At 35.9% G+C, this 11362-nt stretch overlaps 1 non-coding gene across 1 annotated transcript; it reads left to right on the top strand.

The window, feature by feature from the left end:
* The first annotated feature begins 372 nt into the window (after positions 1-372).
* On the top strand, positions 373-478 carry LOC132612435 (small nucleolar RNA R71). The gene has a single exon (XR_009571795.1). It is a non-coding gene; the product is annotated as a small nucleolar RNA R71 (small nucleolar RNA).
* The last annotated feature ends 10884 nt before the right edge of the window (positions 479-11362 follow it).

Consider the following 11362-nt stretch of genomic DNA (forward strand, 5'->3'; position numbering starts at 1 on the left):
AGGAATGGACCATCATGAGCATGGTACATCCCTTTTGGCAAAACTATATCATCCTCACAAACATTTACTTTTTTTATCTGAGATTTATCGAACTTCTTCGTCAGCAAGGAAATATTTATTGCAAGCTCTGCCAATGTTTGCTGGGTATCCTGACTTTCCTTCACTATATTCTGGAGCATAACACTACCATATGGTACCACTTCAGCATTGTTTGAGTGCCAAGCCTGATTATGAGTTGTCAGCTTGTTAAGTATGGTGGTCACTCGTCGAAAGGTCTTGTTCATAAAACACCCATCAGCTGCATTGTTAGCTATTGACTGTGTCACTGGATCTAACCCTATGTAGAATTTCTCCATCAATATATTTTCCGGAAAACCATGATTCGGGCTCTTCTGCAAATACTCTTTGAACCTCTCCCAGGCTTCATATAGTTGTTCCCCCGGTCGCTGCTTGAATTCATAAATCTTGTCGCGAATCTCATCCTTCTTGCTAGGGGGTACCACTTTGTAAGAAAAACAGCTACCATTTCTGCCCATGAAGTAATCGAATTTCGGGGCAGCTTCTCGAACCATGTTCTTGCCTCCCCAGCTAAGGAATATTTGAATAACCTCAACCGAATAGCATCTTGTGGAACATTGTTCTGGATATGATTAGCACACACATCCACAAAATTCTACAAATGACGTTGAGGGTCATTCTCGGTAGAGTTCCAAAAGTATCCCTCAAGTTTCAACAGCTGGTATAAAGATGAGTCAATTTTCACTGTAGCAGCTCCAACTCGAGGTTGAACAATAGCAGATGCATAGTCCTCCTCTTGCACATGTTCAGCAAAAATATTCTCATCATCAGATTCATTCGCCTGATTGTTCAACCGATTCACCTGATTACCAGCACGCTGATTCTGCAGATTTTGATTCATGTTCACCTAGTTTACACAGAGTAGAAAACAAGGTGTGATGGAATAAGCAAAAGACTTTAATCAAACCAAACACTATTTAGTACTTTCAAAACCGTATTCCCCGGCAGCGGTGCCAAAATTTGATACGCTCAAATTACACCTATTAATGGTATAACGCGGACGTTGTCAAATATAGTAACCCAACGAGGTTGGGGTCTAATCCCACAGGGAATATGGTGTGAAAAGGTTACTAAAGTCGTAGGTGCTAAGTTCTAGGTCTAATGTTTTAATCCGATAATTTGTGTAAAAGTTGGTTTTTCTATGACTAGTTGCTAAATTATTGCTTTGGTGACTATTTATGGTAAAAGAAACTAAGGTTGTGTCCCCGTTAGATAGAGTGTATGATCATGGGTATTGATCTTGATATACTTGTAATGGATCATTATATGAATGCACTTAATCTCTATGTGAATCTCTACTATTTCCCAATAAATAAAGATTATATCTTTCTATGATTTTCCCAAATATAAGAAAGTGATTATGAAGAACGATTAATCATGCCAAGTAAATTCCTCTTATTCCTAAGTGAATTTATTAAACAAAGTTTAAAGCTTTGAGTTCTTGTTAATTATTCTTACCAACCCTAATTATTTTTCCAAATAAATTTAGGGTTTATGGCTTTAATCAATATTTGCAACCATTAATTATGAATGAAGAATAACTAAACCCTAATAATCCATTATTTGTATATCAATCACAAACCCAATCACAAAACACCCATCATTGGGTTCACAACCCTAGTAAGGAAATTTTGTTACTCATGACAAAGAACAAGAAATAAGAAATTGAAGAATTCATAATTGCTTACTTTGGAATAAAAAAGGAATTCGTAATACTTCAATTGATGTTTGAATCTTCAAAAACTAGAGAGAATTAATATCCTAAGTCAAGAGACAAAAATATAATGAATGATGAATATTAAAACCCTACAATGACTATTTATAGGTTTTGAAATTACATAAGTTACAGATTTTGCACTTCAGTCCCGTCATGATGAAATACGGTCCGTAAATCACTTTACGGACCGTAAAAATGGTTTACGCCCTCGTCGTCTTCTCAGCTGTGTGGAACTTAACCTTCCAAAATACAGATCGTAAAGTGGTTTACGGTCCGTAAACTTCTTGGTCGTCTTTCACTTTGCTAATCTCAGACTTTCTGCCAGACGCTTGAATGACTAAATACGTGATGGAATACGGACCGTAAACTGAAATACGGTCCGTAAACTGAGCTCGTAATTCACCATCTTCTAAGCTTGACTTTCTGTTTCTGAAATCCTTTAATACGACCACGGAATACGGCCCGTATTGTAGAATACGAGCCGTAAACCTCAATTTACGACCTGATTCTGCACTTCAACTGCGATTGTGCCAAATCTGTTCCTTTACCTGAAAAACACTAAGAAACACGTAAAATCACATCGACTTGCTTAACAACAAGTAAAACTTATAGCCGAAAAGTATCGATTTTGGCGTAAAAATCACGCCACATCATTGGGCTGCCATCTGAACTAACTAAGTTTTGAAGCCTATGCAAAGTTTGATTCGGTACACCTCCCTCCTGGGAACTGCTTGTCTCCTTCCTCTGCATTTCCGTTGCAACTGCTGTCTGCTTGCCCTTCCCTTTTTTTAGTTGATCTGGCCAAGTGGCATGCTGTGATGTCTGATTTTCTTTAGAATTGTTTCTATGTACAGTGCCCATGACTGCTTGTTTAAGCCATTAGTAGATTATTTGTGTCCATGGTCTCTGAGTCTATACTCTCTTTGTTCACTCTCAATGAGGCTCAAATAAATCCAAGGCCAAGGGTGGTAATTCGGGGTTGTCTTAATCTCCCGATGTTAGCCATGCCTGGGGTTCTCTGAAACCCCTTGGAACTTGTGCGACATCGGATATACGGGATCCAGACCGAGTCCCTATGCCATGCCCAAGTCTAGGATAACTTGAGCTTCTCTTACAGTAGGGAAAAGGGGCAAGTATAGGACAAGTACAGGTTGTCTTGTACATTATATATATGTGCATATGTTCTACATCATCTAGTGTGTGCGCATTTAATTTAGTCATTTACCTTAGTCTTAGTGATAAGTTCAGTGATTATAAACTAACCGGTGTTTTCTCCCCCCCCCCCCCACCCCACCCCACCCTTCCTATCACGCTACTACTCGGGTCAAAAACACATGAAACCACCCTCTTGGGCCCAAGCAGGAATACTCCTTCAAAAAATAAAGTCCGAGAAGACGAAGGAAGATAGCGAGGCGCGCAGAAGGCCCAGTCACGGGTGAAAATGACTAAACTAGGGGCTTGGTACGCCGCTAGCCTAACCCTGTCTCTTTACATTTTTTGCAACTTATTTTAATTAGAAGGATATGTATGTAAACTCGTATATAGTGGAAAACTTATGGTTGGAATTAGACGTCCTAGGGCAACGGTTCTTACGCCGTTTAGTCGACTTTAGGTCCCCACGCGCGTCTTTTTCTCAAAAATCACGGACTTGGCATAACGTTTTATATAACTAAGTGAAAATCGGCATTTTGCAAACTGTTTTCTTCAAAACTACAAACTGAAATTTTTTAGAAACAAAAACTGGCTGTCACATTTTATAGCCAAGGTTGTTTTTTATTTGACTCAATCAGTTTTTTTTTTTAACCACAATCGAGGGATCTTTCATCTTGGCTTTTAATAAAATGGGCCCAATGCCCAAACAACTTCCTTTTTACCTAAAAAATAATAATGGGTAAATTTTGAAAAGAATTAATTCAGTTTTAATCCAAACAAAATCAGGTGTTCTCTTTTTATGAAAATTACAAAGATCTGTGTTCTTAAAAATATATAAGGGGAGACTTCTAAAATTTGATGCTGTTTTGGCCTATATCAGGCCCAAATAAACGAGTATTTACAGACGAGATATACTCATTTTTGTATAAAAACATCTTTACTAATGTATGTGTCACGCCCCAAAACCCACCCTAGACGTGACCAGCATCCGACGTCATGAACAACATCGGAAGAACCTAAAAGATGCAATAATAACACTTGAACCAGCCAGGTTCAATAATCACCTCCAACAGTTTATAAAATAAACTCAAACGAATCATGAGATATGAATTAAATTAGCGGAAGTCTTTGATAGAATAAAACTAAATCAAACGTATCACATGCCCAAGAGTTAAACAACTCGACAACTACCCATAAGAATGTATACAATGGAGCTTCTAAGATAAGGAATGATTGTCTAACACATCGGGACGCAACCCACTAAAATGATAAAATAATAAATAAATATAATGAGGGTGTCCCACGATTGAACATGTGGGCTCACCAAGTCAGCAGCAACAGCAAATCCTTCCTAAGCGCCTGAAGTATCAAAAACTCTTCTCCGTTACCTAACATACCATCAAAAACAACAACGGTATGCCTGAGTACTTCGTACTCAGTGAGTATCTCGGGGACAACAAGTAATACAAAAATAGAGTAGAATAATGCTTAAAGAAATCAGTTCTGAAACCCATGTGAAATCAATATAAAAATAATTATTCAACTCATGTATCTCAATAAGAATTATCAAAATTGATTATAAAGTCTTTTGTCAAGTTACAACTTTCAATTATGCCGTTCAAAATTGATCACAATTGTCAACAACAGTTCCATGAGAGAATAAGAATGTCACACATGCCTATACAAGCCCAAGAATCAATCACATCGAAGGGATGACCGTAGAGGTTCCCTAATCACAGCGCACCACACCGGAATATGTAATTCATGGTGACTATCTTTCCTCCCGAATAGCTAGGCATAAAGCGCACTCCGGGAAGCGAACCCGGTAGTGGCCACTCTTCCTCCCGAATGGCTTGGCAATTACCACACTAGGATCCATAGTGACTATCCTTCCACCCGAGTAGCTAGGCCAAACACAACAATAAAGTTCATAGCATAGAAGCTGATTCACAATTTGTCTCAAGTAGTCACATCATCGATTAGCATTAAAGTTCATTATGTCATATCGTAAAGATAACTCATTTCAAAGAATGTCTTGAAAACATTTATACCTCCTTAACCAAGATTTCAATATCACAATTCAACATGAAAATATTATTATCAATTCTCAGCCATCGTTATTGATCATCTCTTATAGAGAAAAAACGTTTATAAACTTATAGGTGTACTTAGAGCATGATACAAACTAGGTTTAATGTGGGATTGTCCCCTCACGCACATTAACCATAATTAAAGCAAGACATAGAGTTTCAATTCATAAAAAGTTCACCTTTTTATTCAATGAATAGCCTTTTAAAAGAGAGACATACTTTCAAAACCAGTTTTCAAAAGACAGACATACTTTCGAAACCAGTTTTCAAAAGAGAGACATACCTTAATTACGTTATACATAGTTCAACAAATTACGTCCCTGGAGAAGAATCACCCAAACCTTAGCTTGAATTCCCTTGAATTAGATTATCTTGCTACTCCCTTGAAATAGGAGGTTTTGAGAAGTAATTTTCATACTTAGGGTTTTTGAGCAGATGAAAGGTGATAAAATTAACTGAACCCACGTTTATATAGTTTCTGTGGAATGCGGGAGAAGTACGTCCAAAAATGATGGGACGTACTTCTAAGTACGGGCCGTTCTTTCAGGCCGTACTTCCAAGAAAATTCCAGAGAATCAATGTGAAGAGGAGGGAAAAGGATGGGCAGAAAAGACGTCCCGTCCTTTGAGGTACGGGCCGTACTTCTAGGTCGTACTTTCCCTAAAATTTCCAGAAAGTTCATATTTTAGAAGATCAAAGGACGTCCACAGAGTACGGGCCGTACTTTGAAGTACGAGTCGTACTTTCGTCGTAAATTCTCCCAGTTACCGTTGAAAATGAGATTTTCATCCCAACACTCCCCGTTGTGGTTTCTAAGTCCCAAATTGTGAAACACAACCTAACATATAAGGTTCCAAATGACTCATATAACTCTTTCACATTCCATACAAATTTACGGTATGTTACAGTATGAAACTAATTCGTAATACATAATTCCGAATAAGGCTGAATGTACCAATACAGACCAACCCGAGCAAAGAGTATGAGTATAAGGTCTTAACTTATAAAATCAAGACTCACTTTTACATTCTCTTTCTAAAAACATATACTCCTTGTACAAAAAGGAGACCATTGCTATATGGATGTAATAAATCCGGAACTACGATATCCTATGTATAAAGGGAATGTATTCAAAGTTTTTCAAAAAAAATGATATGCATGACAGTTTTTTTTCTGAGGGAGAGTAAACACAAAAAATAAGCAGTTTAAACATATACTCATACACTAGAATTCGAAGGTCAACCATATAGTACGGATCCTTAATACTGGGGTGCCTAACACCTTCCTCAGGGGATCACCAGAACCCTTACCTCGAACTCTGGATTACGAAGGTTTTTTCATGGCGTTTGAATAAACCCTTCGAAATTGGTTTTCCTAATTTCCTAAAAATTAGGTGGCGACTCTTTTTTAAAACAAGTCCGAAAGAGAGTCAGCGAGTTCGTAGTAGCCTTCTTGTGCTCTAAACCCGCGCGAAAAAATGAATCGTTACAATTATACGTTGAGATTTTACTTCTTGTTTAGATAATTAGCATTAGTTTAATTTAGTAAATAGTTAATCATAAGTCCCTGTGGGTACGATATCTGGACTTAAAATCCTATATTACTTGTACGATCACGTATACTTGCGTGTGCGTTTGGGAGCAACAGGTTTTTGGTGCCGTTGCTGGGGACTTAAAAATTAATTGTTTATCTAGATTATACTTTTCTTTTTTCTATTCAAGTTTTATTTTTATTTTTTATTTTTTTTATTTTTTTGTTTAATATTCTGGTATTCTTCTTGACATGGCATCTTGGAACGAAAATTTATCAAATCTTGGGTATACATGTTTTAATGATTTTTGTGCACTTTGTGGAGGACCCCACTTATGGGAAAATTGTTCTAAAATTTGGATCATACGGGATGTGTTATGTGACCCTTCTAAATCATATGATTGGAACTTTTGTAAATGGTGTGGTGGTCAGTGGAATGAGTGTCCTAACTGTTGTTCTAGTCTCTCAAGTGATACTTGGCTATTGGTTCGAGCTCACCGATTAGAGGTATGGGGGGATTATCTTGATCAAATTACAAGTGACATGACATACTTCATGGAAGAAAGAACAAAGCTCGGACAAGAGATAGACCAATTTGGCCCAAATATCCATGACCTGCAAGCTCAATTGAATAAAAAGGTTGAGGCGTCTGATGCCCAACTACATATTATCTTGGATAGTTGCCAGCATGTGGAGCAGATAGAGGAATTTTAACCATTTGATTAGATCTTTGTTGATGATGCCAATGTTGAGGAAGTGTACAGAAGTGAGGATGTCAAAAATAATGCAGTTTTAGAGTTGGGGCATGTTGGTCCTCATTCTAAACATTTTTAAACATTAGGTTTGGTTGGTGACATGGAAATTGAGCCTTCCATGCCGATGAAGAAGTGTATAGATGAGGAACAAGAGCCTTACATCTTGAAATCTGCCACACTAAAAAGACAAAACGACATTCCTCACTTAAGGGCCAAGAAGTGCAAGATGTGACACCTATTACTTGGTTCCTTTATTTTCACACCACCGCCCCAGAAGCGTGATAGAAAATTTGATGCAAAATTGGGGGTACAATTCATAAGTTAGAGGTGGAGGAAAAAGTTGATTCACGTCATGCCGCGATGTTAAGTAAGGCGCTTACTGGGAGGCAACCCAATGTATACTAGTTTTAGATTTTTATTTTTATAGTGTCATGTATTTATTTATTTATTTTTTCTTTTAAATTTGCAGATTAGGGGAAGTCTGAGTACCTGAAGTTGAAAGCTAAGAAGCATGTTTGGGCTTAAGTGTGAGGTCGTCTCGACCTTTAATGTTGAGGATTATGCTTCTAGCTAGGCCCTAGATGGTCTCAGGGAGTATTTCACACCCTTGTTTTAATTTTTTCTGTGCTATACATGCATCGAGGACAATGCATATTTTTAAGTGTGGGGTGGGTAATTCCGATATTTGAGGTCAAGGATGATTATGCTATAGGATTTTTATTTTTTTCATTTCTTAGCCTTATATATATATTAAAAAAAAAAAATTTTTTTCTTTGTTCGTTCTTCTATTTTTCTTTTATAGCTTTTTTTCTCATTAGTGGCATAGATCATCCACCCTTTGGTTTTTCTTATGGCCTCGGTTATTTTTTGGTCATTTAACAGGGTAAATTCTTTTTGTTTTTAGGACTAATTTTTTTTTTTTTAGTAGTAAAAGAGAGAGAAGAAAGACCCGTTTTGACTTGTTTGATACTAGCATATTTGAGCCTGAGCTTGAGTAGTACTTTCCTGTTAGTGCTTGAGTAATGAAAAGATAGAAGACTTTCTGACACCTCGCTCATCGTTGTGACTCTGTATATAGCTTAGTCTTATTTTGTAGTTCGTCATGATCCTATCTGTCCTATAGTAGAATTGATCCATCTTGATTGAGACTTGTGCCATGTGTAGTGAGGATTTCTTGTAAATATTTCATGTTTTGCATCATAGTCTAGAACTTTCCCTGTATGTTATTGAAGCGAAATAAAAAGTGTTGCTCTGTTTAGAAGATGATAATAGGCTTTCTTTGATATGTTTTGTGAATTTTAGCCTTTTCAGAAATTATATCACTAGTTAGCTTTTGAGCCTGTACCCTTTCGTTTGTTAGCCGTATTTTTCCTTGATCCTTTTGTTTGAATCCCTAGTTTTTTACCCTGCTTTCTTGAGCACAGTAGCTTAGACTGTGATATAATTGATAAATTTAAATAAAGGGATGGTCAAGTGAAAAATGGTGACTAATGATAGCTGCAAAGTGATGAAAAATCCCTCTTAGAAAGAATGTTACATGAGAAAAAAATGAGAAAGAAAAAAAAATTCTTGAAAAAAAAATTGAATCGTTCTTGATATGATGAGAATTACTAGTGAAAATAATTGATGAAGAGAGGGTTGAAAAATAAAGTTAAGAGATGAAAATAATGGGTGATGAAGTATAAAATTGCAAGTGCTTAGGGAAGTGTAAGTCACTATTATATAGTTCTCCTACCTGTCCCCTAGCCAACATTATAACCCGTTAAAGTCCTATTTGATTTTATTCGAGCACACTTAATTAGTAGAGATTGTACATAATGGGCAAGCCTATGGTTCTTTGTGCATACATGTGAATTTCTTTGGGAGTGTGAGAGTTGGTTTGTGATGTTAAGTCCTTAATTTACATTCATTCCTTGAATTGAATGTGTGGACTATTTCTTCTTGTGAGGGCACTTGTTTCATGATAGATAGGTGATGTTATTAGATCTCTTTGACAGAGTAGGTAAGCGAGCTTAAATTTGATGAGTTAGAGTCGAGGTTAGGAGGTTAGAAGTTTATTGTTTGTTTGTTTGTTGACTTGTATATCTTGCATGATGATCAGGAAGTGTATTTTTTATGGTTTGAGTTGCTATAGGCCTAATTGTTGGTATCAACCAAAGTGGTGGTGTTCCTAGGCTTGAGTTATTGAGAGTGGTTTAATGCTTACTCGAGGACGAGCAAGAGTCTAAGTGTGGGTGGTGCTGTTCGGCCAAAAATATATATATATATTTAAGCATTGTTGCCTTACATTTTAGTATTTTTAATCGTTTTTTGAGTAAAATTATATTACTTTGTGTTTAATATTATATTTTTAATGTGTAGAAATATAATGGTGTGACGATAAAGAGATTTGGAGTAAAAATTGAATAAAAAGTGAAAGAAAAAAAAAAGAAAAAAAGGAGGAGAAGGAGACGTAATGATTGCTTAATTATGGGCACTTTATTGTGTAATGATTGACATTGAAAAGAAAAGGAAAGAAAGAATTGAAAAGCAAAGGAAACAATTATAACTTACCTGTCAGCAACGGACGTGAGCCGTCAAATTTCCACGCGAATTCACAGTGACGCATCAAGTGGAGTTTGGACTACAATTATATTCCAATTTTTTTTGGACTCAATTATTTTGTTTGGGCTTTTTTTTACACTTATAAATAGTCCATAAGATAGATTTAAAAAAAAAAAAATGAATAACTTGAAATCCTTAGTTTATAACTTTTGACCTATAGGGAGCTTAGAGCCGCCGTGAAGGCCGTAGTTACAGGGTTTTACCTTCTCTTCTCTGTAATACTTATTTTGACATTTTTATTCGGATGATTTTTTGTTTTTCCTCCATGTCTATGTGGAGCTAAACTCTTTAGTTCTAGGGTTTTGACACAAACATGAAAGTTGACGTTTGATTATCATGTCTATATAATAAATTTTCATATTTTTGGGTTGCTTATTTATTCTTGTGCTTAATTGTTTAATTACTTGATCACTAATTAGACACTATCTGCGGCGTGCGAATTGAACTAGGGATAGGGAATTTGCATGCGTAATAAGAATAAATAGAGCTTGTTCGATTAATCGTTTCGCTAATGAGAATAAGAATATACCCTTTAGCCTTGCTTAGTTGAATACAGAGAAGTAAATGCGTTCTTGTTACCTCTGACGACCATAGGAATATAGGCGTTATAGTAGCATCTACATGCTTGTGAGCAATCGGAAGATACTCATAAAGTTAACATCAACCCGTCAACTAGTAATCCATAGGTAGAATGATTTGAAGACTCAACTAGATTGTTAGTGTCATAGCCCTAGATCTATCTCTTCTGATTTGAAGACTCAACAAGATTGTTAGTGTCATAGCCCTAGATCTATCTCTTCTCCGATAAAAAATCGCTCTTTCTTGGTTGAAGTTCATTATTGTTTTATTTTATTTTTAGTTAGTTATAATTATATCTTGAGATTTTACTTCTTGTTTAGATAATTAGCATTAGTTTAATTTAGTAAATAGTTAATCGTAAATTTCTGTGGGTACAATATCTGGATTTAAAATCCTATATTACTTGTACAACCGCGTATACTTGTGTGTGCGTTTGGGAGCAACACCCGGTCACCCCCTCCCCCTCCTCCCTTCCACTCTCTTACTTCATCTCTACCTTCGTAGCGTTTGTCAAAATTATATATAAATATTTTTGAGAAAATTTATTCTATTTGTTTATCAAATAAAAAAATAATTTTGAATTTCTCTAAAAAAAATAATTGCTGGAACATGTTTTTCATACAAGACATACACCCTGAGAGTAAAATGAGAAGTATAATTAAGTTAGTTTTCAAATTAAGAAAAAGGTATTATTTTTAATAAAAAAAAATACTAACAAGAAAATAATGTCATTCGTTTCAAAATATGAAATATTATTTATGTTACACACTTTTATTTTTAGTCCGTACTAAAAAATGACACCCATTTCACTACTGAAAATTATTTAATTACCATTTCAATTCTACTATTTATGACAT

The sequence above is a fragment of the Lycium barbarum genome, chromosome 9 (assembly GCF_019175385.1).
Source record: "Lycium barbarum isolate Lr01 chromosome 9, ASM1917538v2, whole genome shotgun sequence".
Lineage (NCBI taxonomy): Eukaryota > Viridiplantae > Streptophyta > Magnoliopsida > Solanales > Solanaceae > Lycium > Lycium barbarum.